Source organism: Artemia sp. Qi Xiang Cuo, chromosome 9, assembly GCF_049724085.1.
Source record: "Artemia sp. Qi Xiang Cuo chromosome 9, ASM4972408v1, whole genome shotgun sequence".
NCBI lineage: Eukaryota > Metazoa > Arthropoda > Branchiopoda > Anostraca > Artemiidae > Artemia > Artemia sp. Qi Xiang Cuo.
In genome coordinates, this window is record NC_142802.1 from 24,785,092 (window position 1) to 24,804,883 (window position 19,792).

The window sequence follows — 19,792 nt, forward strand, 5'->3', positions numbered from 1 at the left end:
AGCTGGAAAATGGGTTTAGAAGGGACATTAACAATGGAACTTACTCTGAAATGCTTTTGAAAGGTATTTCTTGGTGTTAAGGTATCCAAAAAGTTGTAAAGTAAAGTTGTTGGTGAAAAGGAAGGGTACTTCAACTTTTAAAATGGGTTTAGATGGGACATTAAGAAAGGAACTTGCTCTGAAATGTCTTTGAAACGTATTGCATGGTATTGATATATCCAAAAAGCTGTAAAGTAAAATTGTGGGTGAAAAGGATGGATGCTTCAAGTTGAAAATTTGGTTTAGAAGGGACATTAAGAAATGAACTTGCTCTGAAATTCCCTTTGGAAGGTATTTCTTGGTGTTGAGGTATCCAACAAGCTGTAAAGTATAGTTGTGGGTGAAAAGGATGGGTATTTCAAGTTGGAAAATGGGTTTAGAAGGGACATTAAGAAAAGAACTTGCTCTGAAATGTCTTTTGAAAGGTATTTCTTGGTGTTGAGGTATTTGAAAAAGCTGTAAAGTAAAGTTGTGGGTGAAAAGGATGGGTACTTCAATTTTTAAAATGGGTTTAGGAGGGACATTAAGAAAATAACTTGTTCTGAAATGCCCTTCGAAAAGTATTGATTGGGGTGGGGAATTAAAAAAGCTGTAAAGTAAAGTTGTGAGTGAAATGGATGGGAACTTCAACTTGTAAAATGGGTTTAGGACGGTCATTATGCAAAGAATTTGTTCTTAAATGCCCTTTGAAAAGTATTGCTTTGTGTTTGATCCTTCAAAAAGCTGTAAAGTAAAGTTGAGTGTTTAAAGGATGAGTACTTCAAACTGTTAAATGGGTTTAGGATGGTAATTATGAAAAGAACTTGTTCTGAAATGCCCTTTGAAAAGTATTGCTTGGTTTTGGTGCATTCAAAAAGCTGTAAAGTAAAGTTGTGTGTAAAAAGGATGGGTACTTCAATTTGTAAAATGGGTTTAGGAGGGATATTAAGAAAAGAACTGGTTCTGAAATGCCTTTGAAAAGTATTGCTTGGTGTTGGAGCATTCAAAAAAGCAGTATAGTAAAATTGTGGGTGAAAAGGATGGCTACTTCAAATTTTCTTTTGAAAAGTATTGCTTGGTGTTGGATCATTCAAAAAGCTGTAAAGTAAAGTTTTGGGTGTAAAGGATGGGTACTTCAATTTGTAAAATGGGTGTAGGATGGACATTATGAAAAGAACTGGTTCTGAAATGCCCTTTGAAAAGTATTACTTGGTGTTGAAGCATTCAAAAAAACAGTATAGTAAAGTTGTGGGTGAAAAGGATGGCTACTTCAAATGCCTTTTGAAAAGTATTGCTTGGTGTTGGAGCATTCAAAAAGCTGTAAAGTAAAGTTGTGGGTGTAAAGGATGGGTACTACAACTTGTAAAATGGGTTTAGGAGGGACGTTAAGAAAAAAAGTTTTAAAGTAAAGTTATGGTGAAAAGAATGAGTACTTCAACTTGTAAAATGGGTTTAGGAGGGACATTAAGAAAGGAACTTGTTGTGAAATGACTTTTGAAAAGTATTGCTTGGTGTTGGGTGTAAAGGATGGGTACTTCAACTTGTAAAATGGGTTTAGGAAGGACATTAAGAAAAGAAATTGTTCTGAAATGCCCTTTGAAAAGTATTGCTTGGTGTTGGAGCATTCAAAAAGCTGTAAATTAAAGTTTTGGGTGAAAAGGATGGGTACTTCAATTTGTAAAATGGGTTTAGGACGGTCACTAAGAAAAGAACTTGTTCTGAAATGTCTTTGAAAAGTATTGCTTGATGTCGGAGCATTCAAAAAGTTGTAAAGTAAAGTTGTGGGTGAAAAGGATGGGTACTTCAACTTGTAAAATGGGTTTAGGATGGACATTATGAAAAGAACTTGTTCTGAAATGTCTTTGAAAAGTATTGCATGGTATTGGCGCATTCAAAAGAACCAAAAGGGTGTAAAGTAAAGCTGTGGGTGAAAAGAAAGGGTACTTCAAGTTGGAAAATGGATCTAGAAGGGACATTAAGTCAAGAACTGACTCTGAAACGTCTTTTGAAAAGTATTTCTTGGTGTTGAGGTATCCAAAAAACTGTAAAGTAAAGTTGTGGGTGAAAAGGAAGGATGCTTCAAGTTGAAAAATGGGTTTAGAAGGGACATTAAGAAAAGAAGTGCTCTGAAATGCTTTTTGAAAGGTATTTCTTAGTGTTGAGGTATCCAAAAAGCTGAAAAGTATAGTTGTGGGTGAAAAGGATGGATGCTTCAACTTGTAATATGGTTTTAGAAGGGACATTAAGAAAGGAACTCGCTCTGAAATGTGTTTTGAAAGGTATGTCTTGGTGTTGAGGTATCCGAAAAAGCTGTAAAGTAAAGTTGTGGGTGAAAAGGATGGGTACTTCAAGTTGGAAAATGGGTTTAGAATGGACATTAAGAAAAGAAGTTGCTCTGAAATGCCTTTGAAAGGTATTTCTTGGTGTTGAGGTATCCAAAAAACTGTAAAGTAAAGTTGTGGGTGAAAAGGATGGGTACTTCAAGGTCAAAAATGAGCTTAGAGGGACATTAAGAAAGGGGCTTGTTCTGAATTGCTTTTCGAAAGGTATTTCTTGGTGCTGGGGTGTCCAAAAAGCTGGAACGTATAGTGATGGGTGAAAAGAATGGATGCTACAAGTTGGAAGATGGGTTTAGAACAGAAATTGAGAAAAGAACTTACTCTGAAATGTCTTTTGGAAAGTATTTCTTGGTGTTGAGGTATCCAAAAGCTGTAAAGTAAAGTTGTGGGTGAAAATGATGGGTACTTCAATTTGGAAAATGGGTTTAGAAGGGACATTACGTAAAGAACTTGCTCTGAAATGTCTTTTGAAAGGTATTTCTTGGTGTTGAGGTATCCAAAAAGCTGTAAAGTAAAGTTGTGTGTGAAAAGGAAGGATGCTTCAAGTTGGAAAATGGGTTTAGAAGGGATATTAAGAATGGAACTTACTCTGAAATGCTTTTGAAAGGTATTTCTTGGTGTTTAGGTATCCAAAAAGCTGTAATGTAAAGTTGTGGGTGAAAAGGATGGATGCTTCAACTTGTAAAATGGGTTTAGAAGGGACATTAAGAAAGGAACTTGCTCTGAAATGTCTTTTAAAAGTATTTCTTGGTGTTGAGGTATCCAAAAAGCTGTAATGTAAAGTTGTGGGTGAAAAGGATGGATGCTTCAAGTTGAAAAATGGATTTAGAATGGACATTAAGAAATGAACTTGCTCTGAAATGCCATTTGAAAGGTATTTCCTGGTGTTGAGGTATCCAAAAAGCTGTAAAGTAAAGTTGTGGGTGAAAGGGATTGGTACTTCAAGTTGGAAAATGTGTTTAGAAGGGACATAAAGAAAAGAACTTGCTCTGAAATGTCTTTTGAAAGGTATTTCTTGGTGTTCAAGTATCTGAAAAAGCTGTAAAGTAAAGTTGTGGGTGAAAAGGATGGGCGCTTCAAGTTGGAAAATGGGTTTAGAATGAACATTAAGAAAAGAAGTTGCTCTGAAATGTCTTTTGAAAACTATTGCTTGATGTTGGGGTATCCAAAAATCTATAAAGTAAAGTTGTGGTGAAAGGATTGGTACTTCAACTTGTAAAAAAGGGTTAAGGAATGACATTATGAAAGGAACTTGTTCTGAAAAGATATAATAAAGTGCACAAAAAAGTATTAACAAAATGGGGAGGGGACTCTTTGGGGGCCCGGGGAGGGCCTTTGGGGGTCTGGGGGCCCTTGAGGCCCGGGTGGTCCTTTGGGAGCCCGGTGGACCTTTGGGGACCGGGGGTGGGCCTTTGGGGGCCGGGGGAGGGCCTCGTTATGGAAGGCGTCGTCGTATGAGCTTTGGAGGAGAATCATTCGCTTAGAATCAGAGTTTCTTGTGCCCTTTTTCAGATTTGAAAGTCATCAGAGAGTATCCAGCCTCCCTCCTCCCCCTCCCCCCAATCCTGCCCCTTTTTCCCAAGTGCATCCGATCAAAATTCTAAAATTGTCATTTTGCTCAAAATAGCCCAAAATTAAATAACTATAACTTAGGGGTTGAACAATCCGCCATAGCCCCGGGACAAGGATTGTAACTTATACAAGTTGCCCATTGTTAGCATATAAGGTTTTTGCGGAAGGAGTGGTCGTATTAGCTTTGGAAAGGGCTTATTCGATTGAAAATTGAGACTTCTGGTTCTTTATATCAAAGGAAATATATATATATATATATATATATATATATATATATATATATATATATATATATATATATATATATATATATATATATATATATATATATATATATATATAATAAAAGTTCAAATAGGGATAAAATCCTTTTAATAGACAGTGATGATAGAAATTCACAAAAATACCAGTTTTACTACTGATGACGGTCACTGTATATGTGACCGAAATATCTGGTATTTTTGTGAATTTCTATCATCACTGTCTATTAAAAGGATTTTATCCCTATTTGAACTTTTATTTATCGTCATGGAAAGGCAGTGTGGTCTCCGAAATTATCTACGATATATATATATATATATATATAAACATATATACATATATATATATATATATATATATATATATATATATATATATATATATATATATATATATATATATATATATATATATATGTATATATATATATATGTATATATATATATATATATATATATATATATATATTTATTTATATGTATATATGTATATATATATATATATATATATATTTATATATATATATATATATATATATATATATATATATATATATATATATATATATATATATATATATATATATATATATATATATATATATATATATATATATATATATATATATATATATATATATATATATATATATATATATATACAATTTTTTGTCTTTTCATAAGTATTTTCAAAGATATTTGATTAATAAAGCAAGTCCGATTTCTCAAAACGATATCTATTAAGTTTCAAATTTTTGGTTTTCTTTTTAAAGGTTTTTGAATTGTTGTAATTCCTTGTTAAAATACATATAAATATTTTTCCAATTACCTGCCACCGGGCCCGGCAATTGGCAAGATTCTTTACATGGATCCATATTGTCGCTTGTCTTCTGACTCCAGACAATGTGCTGTCTTTTCATACTGATGTCTTTTCAAAGATATTTGATTAGCAAAGAAAGTCCGATTTCTAACAGCAATATCTACTAAGCTTCAAATCTTTGGTTTCTTTTGTAAGTTTTTGGAATTGTTGTAATCTTTTGTTAAAATATATACAAATATTTTTGAAATTACCAGTTTTCTCCTCTACGCAGTTTAATGTTTTTTCATACTGTGTCTTTTCAAAGATATTTGATTATTAAAGCAAGACCAATCTGTAGAAACAACGATTTCTACTAAGCTTCAAATTTTTGGTTTTATTTTTTAAGGTTTTTGAGTTATTGTAATCCCTTGTTGAAATATATACAAATATTTTTGAAATAACCAGTTTTTTCCTTTACGCAGTTTACTTTCAAAGATATTTGATTATTAAAGCAGGTCTTATCTGTAGAAACAACGATTTCTACTAAGATTCAAACTTTTGGTTTTATTTTTTAAGGTTTTTGAATTATTGTAATCCCTCGTTAAAATATACACGAATATTTTTGCAATTACCCGTTTCTTGCTCTTTCAGCAATTTAATGTCTTTTCATACTGCAGTCTATTCATTGCCAGTTTTTTTGTTCTTTAGGCAATTTAATGTCTTTTTATACTGCAGTCTATTCAAAAATATTTGATTGTTACAAATTTGATTATTACTATTGTTTGATTATTACATTCTTTTTTAAGGTTTTGGAATTGTTGTAATCCCTTATTAAAATATATACAAATATTTTTGCAATTACTAGCTTTTTTTTCTCTTTAAGCAATTTAATGTACTTCTCCATGCATGAAAATCTTCAATTTTTCCACATAAGTGTGACAAGTGTGACAACGTCATTGGAATACTGATGTATATAAAAATGATTTCACTCAAATGAATAGTTTTTTTTTGTAAAACTAAGGCTCTTAACGAATTTTCTTAACGATAGGCTTCTGACCTATCTAAATCGTTTTTTAGGCCGGAATATACTAGGATGCCAATTTTTCCAAAAAAAATAGGGAGTCGTTCTCGAGAAAAAACACGTACGTACATAAATAAATAAATATACAATGATTGCTCGTTTATAAAGATAGCATATATTTATATGCGTTGTACAGTATTAAATTGACAAATTGAATTAAATTTCAGGTGTTCTAGAGCCATTGGTATCACAGCCTGATAGTTCTTCAAAAAAAGTTTACGAGTCCAATGAGTCTGTCGAATTTGAATCCAGCAACGATACTGTAAGCATAATATATTCTTGTTTTTTCGCTTAAAATAATTACATTTTTAGTGTATGTAGTAATTTTTGTTCAATTAACTTCTACTTATTTCATTTAAAGTTTATTGAGAAGTCTATATTAGAAGTCTTTTTTACTGCATTTTTTCAGAATTCCTGAAAAACTTGGCATATCCTAGCCATCTACATATTCATCTTTTTTTGCCATTGCTTTGCTGATATGTTTTTTGGCCATTAGAGGTAGTTGGTTTGTTAGTTACTCTCTCAGAAGTAAAAACATAAATCATTCAAAACACAGCAAAATAAATAGTTATGTTTTATATGACAAAATGCATAAGAAAACGAAATTTAGTTGCATGATAGAGGCTTGAAATACTTTATGGAAATCATCCACTGTATAAAAATTGATCAGTGTGATAATCAGGTCCAAAACGAATGTCATATCACAAAGGCTTAAGAATAAGCCCCGGGCTTTTTTAAGGGACTCTGTTTCATCCACCATTTTGAATTAAATTTGGGCACTATAATCTTTGAAAAAATAATTTGTACAAATATTTTTTTTTCTAACCAAGTTTGTGATTCTTTAAGCATAAAGAATCAAAATTTTAATTATGACATGGGATGAATATTTAGATGTAATGTGTATGTAGGTATACGTATTATATAGGCCCTATGTGGATATTTCGGTCCTACGATAAAGATTATGTTCCAATATTTTCTACTGTAAGCCTGCATACAGGGGCACTAATTCACAAGAATGGAAGGAAAAGGATTTTTTTCAGGCTTTTTTTGTATTTAAACACAATTTTTTTTTTTCCGAATGTAGGGGGAGGGATATTTCATCTTTTAAATGAATTTACCAAAAAATATAAATTTTTCAAAATTAACGAGGGGTGGCAGTAATTGTTTCTTCGTCCCATTCCCAGTCGGTACATTTACCTACATACTGCCAAGCGTTCTCAATTGCTTCTTTAGAATATTACTTCTGTTCATAAAAATAATTGTGTTTTCTTAGCAAAATATTTCTAGAGGGGAAAAAATGCTTAGTGTAGATGTAAAACCACCTATAAAACTTTCATTGTTTTTTTATTACAAAATTTAATCCAAATTTGATAAAAATTTGTGTCAAGCTTTGGCAAGGAATATAAGCGAAGATTCATTCTGAGAACTACAAACAATAAAGTGAAGTTTTTCCTTGTGATGGTCTCATCGCTTAACTTTTGCAGAGTAACTGACAAAAGGAACTTTAATTGGTGCAATTCGTAAAATTTTGAATTCTCTACAAGAGGTTTTATTTTTTTACTTTAAAGGAATTTGAATTTTAAAAAATAATTTTTGGTTTTATCTTTTTTATTTTTTTTTAAATATTACATTACATTGCATTATTTTTTTACAATCGGATTACATTATATTGCTTTTTTTACATTACATTTTTATACAATCCTAAAAAGGGCTTATGCCAGATTTGCCTCTCACTCACTCGGGCTATCTTTCTTGGCTTTTTCTGCGATGAGCCATGGCTTGAGGCCTGCAACTACTTGATTTTAATTCAAAATCAAAAGTTATTTCCCTGTGACAGTGCTCTGTGACACGTCACCGTCACAGTCTAGTTCAAACCTAAAAGAACTTGAAGCACATTGGAGAGTCATCTAGGGCATTCTTTAAGATACGAAAATAGGGTTACATTGAAACTGTGGTGATTTTCCTTAAGCACCAAAGAATTAACTCTCTTTGAGTTCTATGTTTTCGTTGCGTCCTACCACAGTTCTCTCGGGCTTGGTACGCTCTCTTCAACATTTATAGCTAAGAGTTGGTCACTCGTGGTTGGGGACACTTCGCCTAAGTTACCCATCACTGCTCTGGTTTTATTTTGTCTTGAGCGTTTTGGCACAAAATGCAAAGGTGAAAGCACAGGTAATTCAATATGGTTGAGAAATTTCTGAAAAAGCATAATCTTCAACTAATTACATCAACGTGATCTCAAAACAGTGCTTAAAATTTAGATTATTCAAACTGTCGGTTGTCATTTTTGGCTTTGATTGAATGAACTTAACAATAATGCAACGGCAGACTTTTTATTAAAATAAAAAAAATTTGCTTATAAATAGCTTACATAAAACATGTAAAAATATAGCCTCTAATGTTGCACTTTTTCTTTCGCATCATCACTCAAGCTTACTTTAAAACACGAAAGCGATAACACGAAGGAAAAAAGAGAATCATTACTTAGGAGAGCTGCAGTAATATACTACATTTTAAAAGATAAATGTTTATCAAATTTGGATGAAAAAAAGTCGTCCAACGCTGTATGAAACCGGGTATTTTTCTTTTCTAACGCCAGTTTCACCTTTTATAAGTCTCCTATACTCCTTGGCTCCTTATGCATCTGACGTTGGATTTTTCATAAATACTGGCTACTCCGCCTGCAGTCTACATCGTGAACTGAGAAGTGATCTAACTTGTGTTGTCTGATGGTATGTCGGGGTTGCAATTAACTATAGCTCATTAAACTGCCTCAAAGGTGTAATGCACAAAGCTGAAGTTGGCTATCTGATGGTCATGAAAATAAACCTCTTTTTTGCTTCTGTGCTAATGGAAACCTACAAAAACACAAGGTATACCCTGATTGTGTGTTTTTTGGGGGGCTCTCCCACTATTTATTTGTGATTTTAATTTTTTCAAGCGGTTTCTAGATTATTCAAAACAAATTATAAACGCGTTTGTACTATAAACTTGTGTCTCTATATTGTTCTAAGGTGAATTTGACCAAGGATTTATTTTCAGAATTGACAAATGAGATTACTTGTTTCTATTTTTTCCTTGCACGGACAGTCAGAAGAAAGAAAACGAATTCATACTTGTTTTCTTATATTTTCTCCAGTCGCAACTCCCGAACATACCCATTTACGATATACCATGGAAAAAAGAGTCTAATTGTAAGAAATGTGGTAATCAAAGATATTTCGTGGCTTAGTATTACTCACAAAAGAACTGATAGGGATTTAAAAAGGCAGAGTTATTTGGCTTTCCAGAAATTGTGTGTCCTTGTATATGTAGGCTTGTCGCAGTCCTATTTAGTTACATTAAAGCAGTGGTTAACCTCACTTGAGAAAAGTTGGATTTTTTCTCTCTTGAAATTTCCTCTGACTGGTTCGCAATTCACCAAAATAAAGGAGTTGAAGCACACTTTCTAACATGAGAAAAAAGGACAATAATATTTTGTTCTCTATTCAATTTTTTTGAAACATCACTTTCATTTGAATCTGATTTTTTTTTCCTACCCTCAAATTTATACGAAACGGATGTAAATCCGTTTCGTATAATGTTTCTTTTCTTTGTTTATCACAAACTAAAAATCTGGAAGGCCGATTTCCAAAATTTTCAAAATTGGCGTGACTAGACAGCGTCTCAGTCACTTTGACAAATAATGACATGTCTTTCGTGGGAAGCGGAAATAAGCCTTTTATTCTTATTGTGAAAGACTATCTAATTTAAGCAATTAATAAACTAGAATAAATTTATTTGAAAAGCTTTACCAAGAAACTAATATGAATGTCATTTTATTTTAACGAAATTGCTGAAAAACAAAACCCAGGGCAATCATTTATTCTACAATTCAAACGGGAAAGTTAAACGGAAATGTTAAACTTACTTATTAGAACAATGTTTGCAAGAAATATCAAACAATAAGGAATAGACTTGAAATATCTTAGTTTTTTAAATATATTTTTGTATATTATGTACTGAGGCATGAATGGATGCACCCAAAAGCCACTCATGAAAGGTTAAGGAGCACGAAGCCCTTATCAGTGGCCTCAACTCATAAAAATGTGGGGGGTAATGTATTTTTTTAATCTAGGAGGGGCAATTCTACTGTTTTATCAATATTTTCATTGAAAATGGCAAAAAATCGCTAAAAATAAAAAAAAATCACGGGCAGATTCAATGGAAATATCAAGAAAAAGGTGTGTTTTACACTCTATGGAGGTGGTGGAGCAAAAATATCTAGGGTGAAAATACCCCCCTCCAGTTGATATCCCTGGCCCCTTGATTTAGAAGGCAATGCTAATTCCTGACAAAAGACAAATTAGTTCGGCTCCACCGTTAATTAATTGCCTTCTTTATCTCAGTATCATATAGCATGACAATTAGGTCTTTACCATTCTATCCATTAACTTTCCAGAGAATGTCAGAGTCCAGTCTTTTCTATTTTCACTAATGGCTCACTGGTAGACTCATTAGGAACGAGTTGAATTTACCGGGCACAACTTTCATAAGATGTGTAGACAGCAAGACACATTTTAAACAATGCAAAAAAAAATTTGGGTAAATTATGTTACAAAAATCAAAATGGACTGTTGAAGCTGTGACGTCAATTGGGAGACAATTGGCTTGATTTTTTGTCCCACCTCCCTAGATCTTGAAAAGTACCATTTCTTTGGTATGTTCGTTGAAAAGTACCTTTTTGTGTTTATGTTGGAAAATTGATAAAATAATAAAGCTGCCCCCTAGATTTTGCAAAAAAATATCCCCCCCTTAATTTTCATGAATTGACTCAACTGTCTTGAAGTAATAATCAATGATCGATCGACAATTTCTTTTAGTTGAAAAGTGTTTAACAAGCCCTCTTGCATTTGGCCCCAGAAGGCTAGTTTGTTGTGGGATCGAAAGACATTATATGAATCCAGGTCATCATAACAGCATATCTGCACCATTTAATTCAAAGTCTTTAAAAACAAATAACGATCTCGTTGTATTGACTCCTGACATCTATTTTTTTGTTTAAGACAAAAAACAGACATAAAACAGAGTTATTTTTTGTAAATGACCTAGACCAGCATCCATTTAAACAAACTAGCAGTTACAACAAAATAGAACATGAAAAGATTCTTACAATAAGGTCAGGAGGTCTTCAGACCAGAAATTGCACCGTTTCTCTAATTTATACGAAATAAAATTCCCCGCCCAATCAACACCGAATTTTGATGCAAAAAGTTACTTAAAAGCTATTGCAAAACACCACTGAGGATTGAAAAACTTGACTGCATATTCAAATGTGCATGGTCGTGCATATTTGTGGTATCAACTGGGAGGCAGGAGTACATGGGCCCCCTAAATTTTTTTACCCCACCTCCCTACATTTTAAAAAATACCATTGTCTCGGTATTTTCGTTGAAAAGTACCTTTTTTGGGATTTACGTTGAAAAATTGACAAAGTAGTAAAATTGCCCCCACCTCCTAGATTTTGAAAAAAATCCCCCTCTAATTTTCGTGAGTCAAATCTACTGTGTTGAAGTAGAAATCAATCGTCAATCGAGGATTTCTTGTACTAGAAAATTGTTTAACAAGCACCCAACGCGCGAAAAACGACGTAATGTCACACTTCCTCTTCATGTTGAAAATCGCTCTTCTCTTAGCCAAGTCCGAAATTGAACTGAACTGAACTGACAACCTTGCACTTTCTTATACCATACCGCGAGCGCCCATTAATTCTAATTTACTGTGCAATGTCAGGTGAACATGGGGTTACCTAATTGCGTAAGCTGATCAGAACCGTTAACCCACAAAATGCAATAGGATTTAGTGTGGGAGCATATTTTTTTTCTGGTAAGGTTTTGTCTTTACAGGTATTTTTTAGAATAATTTTCGACTCGGTCAAAAATTTCGGGGGGGGGGGGTTCAAACCGGGTACCCCCCCCCTGGATACGGCCCTGCTAAATTCTTATGTCATTGTGCTTGGCCATACTCTTAATTTGTATCACAAGTTCTGCTCAAGGGTACCCTCAAACATATTTCCAAGGGGATAAAAAATTGTTCCATGAGTGTGTAAATTTTATGGAAAGAGTTTCTAGCCAGAAAAGCGTTATATTTTTTATATTTAGTCTTCTAGCAGGGGAATAGGTGCCAACCCTGTCCTATGTGGGAACCCTTGGTGTTGGTTTTCATTTTAGTTTATTTTCGTCGCAAAGTTTAAAAAAAACTGTTTTTTTAAACATTTTACTGCCTTTCTTTCGCTATAGCCCCAAAACCATCTGAAGCCTTGTGGCCTTAATTGGGGCCAGGGGGCATGTGCTTTCCTATATTTTTCCCCACTAGATTTTTGCTCTACTAAATTTTGCAAAATGTCTTAATGGGAGTTTTGATTGAAAATACCCTATTTTGATATTTTCATTGAAAAAACATGAAGAAACGGCAGGTTTGCCAATGCTTAGTTTTTTAAAAATATATCCCCCCCCCCTAAATTTTGCGGATGGACACCATCGCTCAAGCCAGGGTCCTTCGCAATAGTCTGTTCCTGTCTTAACTGCCAAATTTGTGGTTTGTAAACTTGCTTTCTTGTGAGCTGTCAGTTTCAGCCGTCACGCTATTAATTAAGATAATTATAAAAGAAAAAAAACTTAACACTAATTGTAAGGTCAGAGAAGTATAAACCAAATATATAGTTAATTTACTTAAGCCCTTCATTAGTTTCTTAGGAAACATATGCAATAAGTTTAGTACAATTAAGCAGCCACGTCAACACTGGCTTTCGTGACTAAACAAAATTATTTTACTTTTGAGAACGTTTTTCAATATTGCAATGTATCCAGTCATTAATTATGTTAATTTAAAACCTAAACACGTAACGGAATAGCATCAAAGTTTTCCCAAGCACATATAAACAGCATACAGAAATCTAGTTTTCACAATGTCACTAGAACACTTTCTTTGTCCTGTCATGCAAGGTATGCAACACAAAATCACGCGATGCTTTTAGAGTGTCATATGCTATTCATGAGAACTGAAATTTCGTGAAGTATAAAAAAATCCTTCAATTTTGTTCACTGTTTGTTGCTTTCAAATGGAAGGGAACAATTACTACGACGGGATTACCCAATATGTCATATACATAGGTGACGAAACTCCAACCCTGTTGCATCGTGTAATATCATTGCACCGACCACTTTAAGCTTGTGGTACCTAGCAAGTGTTTGTATGTCTCATTATGCACTACGTTTATTTAAATTGTGACAATTGTTAGGAATATTAGAGATTCGTTTTGTAGATATGACAAGAGTATTTAAGCATTGTTTATTACTTAAAAGTCCCGCGAAAGAGTATGGGTAAATTATAAGTTACCCATATAGTTACCCATAAGTTACCCATATAATTTTATCATACTCTTTGAGTCCCACTATAAGACTATAACTTTAAACTGTCGTTAGAATAACCCCTGTCCCCTTGATATTTTGCAACCACTAATTCGATACATTGACTCTTGGGGAGAAAAAGAATAAAACAGGAAAAACAAGCTCCTGTGACCATCCTTCCCGGGAAAAGTACGAGATTTCGTTTTTTGGGGGTCCTAGAATGAAACCTCTTCTAAAGAACTCTTTGATATGTTGGACTGTATGGCGCAATTTTCATCACAATCACGCCTCTTTATGTGAGTGTTGTCCCTTCCAACTTTATATATGCAACTTTCTTATCCTAATAACTACTGATAGTATAGCGACTTAGCATTCTTAACATTAATTTTCAAGTCTATTTTTGCACCTTGAACTCAGAAAACCTCTAAAAGTATATTTTTTTTTTTTTATCTAGGATGCTTAAATCATAAGCATAATCTAAGTCTAGGAGGGTTTTACTTCCCCATTTGATTCCTTGTTCTCCCATTGACTTTGCTGGGTTCCTTCGGACTAAGTCCATCAAAATGATCCTTACTCTCAATTATTAATCTGAGAGTGAAAATTTAGTCGACGCATCTTCTACCCTTCTCAAAACCTCCCTCATTTTCTCTTAAAACTTTATCTACAGCATCTCTAGGACTAAAAAGTACCATCATGCTAAGTAATTTCCTTCCTACAGAAACCAGACTAACGCCTCTACTTACCACTCACTCTTATCACTTTCTTATGGAGGGGTCTAATTTGTGTTTTCCTAAATTTGAAAGATGCCTACCCTTTTTCAAAAATCATATTCATAATCTTAAGTCACATATCTCAAACCTCACAACCACAATATTAAAAAAACAACTTAACTACACTATTAACACCTGGGGCCTTATTATTATTTAACCCTTTTAGTGCTGTCACTAATTCTTTCTCACAAAAAAAAATTTCGTGTACATCCAAAGTGTCATATACGTTTTCATTCTTTTCTATATGTTTTCCTTTAACTCTATCACGGTTTAGCACATTCTTAAAATATCCTGTACACTTCTATTTAACTGTTTTCTTCTCACTAATTGTGCTCCTGTTCCTATCTTTAAATGGGACAAGTCCAGATTGGCTATTCCTTCTCAATTTATTAACATGCCAGTACAATATTTTACTATTATGCCGTCTGGCTGCATCTACCAGATCTTCGACAATTTTATCCATGGCCTCCTCTACGCACTTCCTTAATGCTTTATCTACTTTCTTTACATTCCTTTTGTTTTCATATGACCTATAACTCAAATAATTCTTGTACAGACCTCTCCTCCTCTCTATTAAACATAAAGCATTTTCATTAATATTCCCAACAGCGTTTCTAATTTTCTTCCCTACGTTTCTAATTTTCTTCCCTATGACACCATCAGCGACTTCAAAACTGACCTATCAAACAGTTCGTGGTAACGAACTGTAAGTAAGGAGCGACCCGGCTCAATGGTAACCGAAACTCTAAGAAACGGGATTTTGATACCAATAGATACATCAAAAGAATCAGATTTTAATTCTGATTTCAAATATATAAGTTTCATTAAGTTTAATCTTACCCATCAAAAGTTACGTGCCTGAGAAAATTTGGCTTATTTTTGAAAAAAGGGGGAAATACCCCCTAAAAGTCATAGAACCTTAATGAAAATCACATTATCAGATTTAGCGTATCAGAGAACCCTACTGGATAGTTTTCCATCTCCTATCTGCAAAAATGTGTAATTTGATACATTTTGCAAAAAGAAAAATCACGGATGCGTGTTTATTTGTTTGTTTTTTTTTTTTTTTTTTCCCATTGTTTTACCGTAACACACCTTGATAATAGAAAAAAGAGAAATAACTAAATGGACCGTAAAAAAAAATTTCTATTGACCATTTTTATTTACCAAAAAAAATGGATGTCCAAAATGTCCCCACCCACGCTCATTTTTTTCCCAAAGTCACCCGATCAAAATTTTGAGATAGCCATTTTGTTCAGAATGGTCGAAAATATGATAAAAATGTCTTTCAGAATGACTTGATCCCCCAAAATCCCCAGGGGGAGGGCTGAAAGTTATGAACTTTACTCAATGTTAACATATAGTATTGGTTATTGGGAAGTATACAGACTTTTTCAGAGGAGATTTTTTCTGGTAGGTGGGGGAAGGAGAGGGTCGGGGGCTATATGGAAGGATCTTTCCATGAAGGAAGTTTTCATGGGGGAAGGGACATTGCTATGAAGGGGGCGCCGGATTTCCCAGCATTATTAAAGAAAAAGATCAGGAATTAAATAAAAAAAAACAAGTTTTTCAACTGATCAACTGATTGTGATTAAGAGGTCATTTTTAAAGAACTGGAAAAAAAATTCGAACTATAGTTTAAAGAGCAGGGTATTGACTAGGGGCGAACCCCCTAATATACGTGTTAAAAATTTATGAATATAGAAGTTCGTTACGTAAGTTAATTCTAAGTTACGTATATTTATTACTAATAAAAACGTTCGTAAATAAAATTAAACAAGTTTCGAGAAAGCCATTTAACCAAATATAATATGCAAATTTTGTTTTAATTATTCATGTACGGTGAGCCAAAATCAAAACCTGCATTAATTCAAAAACGTTCAAAAATTAAATAAAAAAAACAAGTTTTTTTAACTGAAAGTAAGGAACGACGTTAAAACTTAAAACGAACAGAAATTATTCCGTATATGAAGGGGGCTGGCCCCTCCTCAGCGCCTCGCTCTTTACGCTAATGTTTGACTTTCTCACAACTCTATTTTTTTAAACAATAAAAACTTTAGCGTAAAGAGCGAGGCACTGAGGAGAGGACAGCCCCCTTCATATACGGAATAATTTCTGTTCGTTGTAAGTTTTAACGTCGTTCCTTACTTTCAGTTAAAAAAACTTGATTTTTTTATTTAATTGTTAGTAGAGATGAGAACAAACTACTGCTGATACAACTTTCAAACCAATTTCCTGCATTTTAGTTTTGAGCTTCTGAATTACACGTGTGACATTAAAATCAAGAAAAACCCATGTTGTTCATGAAATTTGGTTTATTATAGACAAATGTGACTATTATGCGAATTTTGCATTAGAAAAAGATGAAAGTGTCTTAATCACTCCAGCCAAGGAGGGCCAGTACAAAAAATTACCTGATCCATCCCTGTCATCTAGTCTGCGCTACTGACTGTGTGATCTATTAACAGACTAGTCAGAGTCAGTGATAAATTGAACTGAAAACAACCAGGAAAGATTCCAACAGAACCTAGCTTATTAAACGCAAGCTGTAGAAAACGTATTATTTTTTCATTTTAATAGAACCAAAAGTTCTTAATAAAATACAAATTTAACAGAAAATCATCCTTTGAACTTAGAACAAGTACTAGTTCACGTTGCATTTCAATTACACTTTGTTCTCCTAACAAATTTTTAGTACTCCTTAAATATATTTTTATACAGCAACCTAAGCACTTGGAACTAAAGTACATACTTGCAAGTCATGATGTTATAAATTAAGGAAGACAAAATGACGTTTTAACACAGATGGGACAAATTTAGCACTCATTCTAACAAACACACACACACATATATATATATATATATATATATATATATATATATATATATATATATAATATATATATATATATATATATATATATATATATATATATATATATATATAATAAATATATATATATATATATATATATATATACATATATATATATATATATATATATATATATATATATATATATATATATATATATATATATATATATATATATATATATATATATATATATATATATATATATGTAGAACTGTTCTAGATTCTGTGCTTTCGAAAACTAAGATCCCGTTTCAGCTACTTCAACACGGTTGTTTTGAAGACCGAACGGGACTTAATATTTTTACTGAGGAATTAATTCATAGTATGAAAGTAGCACATAATTACGCCGTACCTGTTTCGAGAGTTCGTCTTGGCTCGCGAAAGCCGGGATCGTCAAAGCCACAAGTAAAGGCAGCAAAAAATCCTGCCAAATAGTGCTATTGAGAATGGATTTTGCATGGTCGACCTAGATTCGGGACGCTGTTCCGGTTATTTCGCGAGTCTAAAAAGGTCTATAGTCCAATAGTTGATGAGCTGCAAGTGCGAAATGTGGGAATGTTATCAAAATCTCTGTCAGATTCACCCGAAAAGCTGTGGTGATTGTTAAATTTACAGAAATGAAGTACAGATGGTGATGTAAAAATACCCAGTGAGGAGTGAGAAAATCACTACCGGAATGGGCTTGAATTCGTGGACCTAACCTTGAATACGGAACATAAAAAAAGACTTCAAGCCTCACCACAGGTTTACCCTAATCACCGTAGCTTAATCAATGTGAGTGCTGGTCAAATTATAGCTGTTGTTATGAAATTGAAAAAAGGGAAAGCAATAATGATTTGATAAAATTAAAAGTGAGCACCTTAGGTTAGGTTCGAAGCTTCTTTTTGAGTTGATTGTATTGCTTTTTTTATGTGTCTGAACACTGGTATGGTCCCGCAGAATTTTTGTTGTGGAAAAACAACTAATTGACAGAAAAAAAGGGGTGACAAAAGCATATATTCCTCGTTTCGCCCCATAACAGTTTCTTCGGTTCTTGGTAAGGTTTTCGAAAGAATTCTGTTGCCGCATCTAGTCCGGTCTTGTGTTACGGGTTTTAAGCAGTTTAGTTTTAAGGCCTGTCATGGTTGTGCAACGGCGCATAGATTAATGAACAAGACTTTTAGGCGAGTAACCGAGTCAAAGACAACTCTCTACATGTGCAGTGTCGATATAGCTGCAGTTTTTGATTCAGTTTTGCACTCACAGTTTCTTCTAACTATTCTAGAGAATGGGATTGATCCCAGCATAGCTAAGGTCCTGTATTTTTGGTATAATAATAGTGTTATTCGTGTTTGTAACGGTATAATGGAACGTGAAGGAAGATCTGTACCTATTCTTACAGAGGAAATACATCTCAAGAAAGGAATCAGGCAAGGATCAGCAATTAGCCCGGTTTTATTTAATGCGGCAATTGACAACGCTACTAAGCATATCCATGGTAGCTACTTTCTTGATGGTGTAGATTTGAGTTTGTTATCCTATGCGGATGACCTCCTTATACCAAGTTCTTTGCTGTCGCTTTTAGAAGAAAATCTTGAGCTGCTGGTTAACCTTTACAAAGATATTGGTCTCCGTGTTAATATGTCTAAGACATAATTTGTAGTACTTAACTGTACAGATGGAGCGAAAACTCTTCTTTCGGTTTGCGATGGTCCTGCTGTTGTTCAATCAGCGACAATTAAGTATCTCGGAAATCAGCACGAATCTGACATTAGAATGCTGCGTGGTCTGGTTTCGTCCTCGGCATATCGAGGCATGCGCATCGGGTATGCAAAAGTGGTAGCTCTGAAAAATATTGTGAGCAAAAGGATTCTGGCGAGACTTTTTAACGCAATGGTAACACTGCATTTTCTTTGCATTTCTCCTTTATTTGATCTGCTTACACAGTCCGAAAAGCGACAACTTCATACTAAATACTTAAAGCTTGCAAAATATCTGTTAGGAATTATGCCCATGATCTTGCCCTGGAAGTCCAACACCTCCTTATGCCAAAGGTTCGGGATCATTGATCCTACCGCAAAATGCGATGAAATTGAAAGGCGTGCTCGTGCCAAAACCCTGACGCACTTGTATTTTTCTCTGCTGACACGGCTTATGTATGATTTTGCTTAAATTTTGTGCGTGTAATATAGTTGTGTGAAGAGTTCCTTTTTTTTTTTTTTTTTTTTTTTTTTTTTTTTTTTTTTGATTATTTACTCCGCAACCTTTCTAGTCGGTAACTACGGTTTTGGATTAGGCAATTAAATGAGATATTTCGGCTTGAATCCTGCTTGTCAGGAAATTTTGACTTATACCCAAGTTTCGAACTGAAGGCTCAAATTTTCTTGCACAAACTTTGGCGAGAGAAGGACCATCGAAAACAGAAACACATTACTTGTTTATGTCTTTGAGTTCACCCAAAGAAGTGTCCCCTTCAATCTCTCCTCATTTGAAATATAGCATTATCGGAATTTTTCATATAGCTTACTAGTAACTTCGAACTCCTTTTTCGCTTTAGGACAGAAGCCAATTTTGGAAAGTTGGGTTCAGACTCTGAATCAAACCCAAGAAAAATGTAATGAAGACTCTACTAAATCTACGGTTTAAAAAAAATGTCAAGAGTTATGTCTTTAATGCACGATTCAAACAGCGTGTCCTGTTAGGCTAGC

General features: G+C 33.7%; 1 protein-coding gene across 1 annotated transcript in view; it reads left to right on the plus strand.

The window, feature by feature from the left end:
- LOC148948481 (uncharacterized) overlaps positions 1-19,792 on the plus strand; it is a 168,301-nt gene that overhangs the window by 42,299 nt on the left and 106,210 nt on the right. Inside the window, exon 2 of the mRNA XM_089094940.1 lies at positions 6,237-6,331. The gene's annotated coding sequence lies outside the window, so the exon portion shown is untranslated. The remainder of the gene's footprint in view (positions 1-6,236; positions 6,332-19,792) is intronic.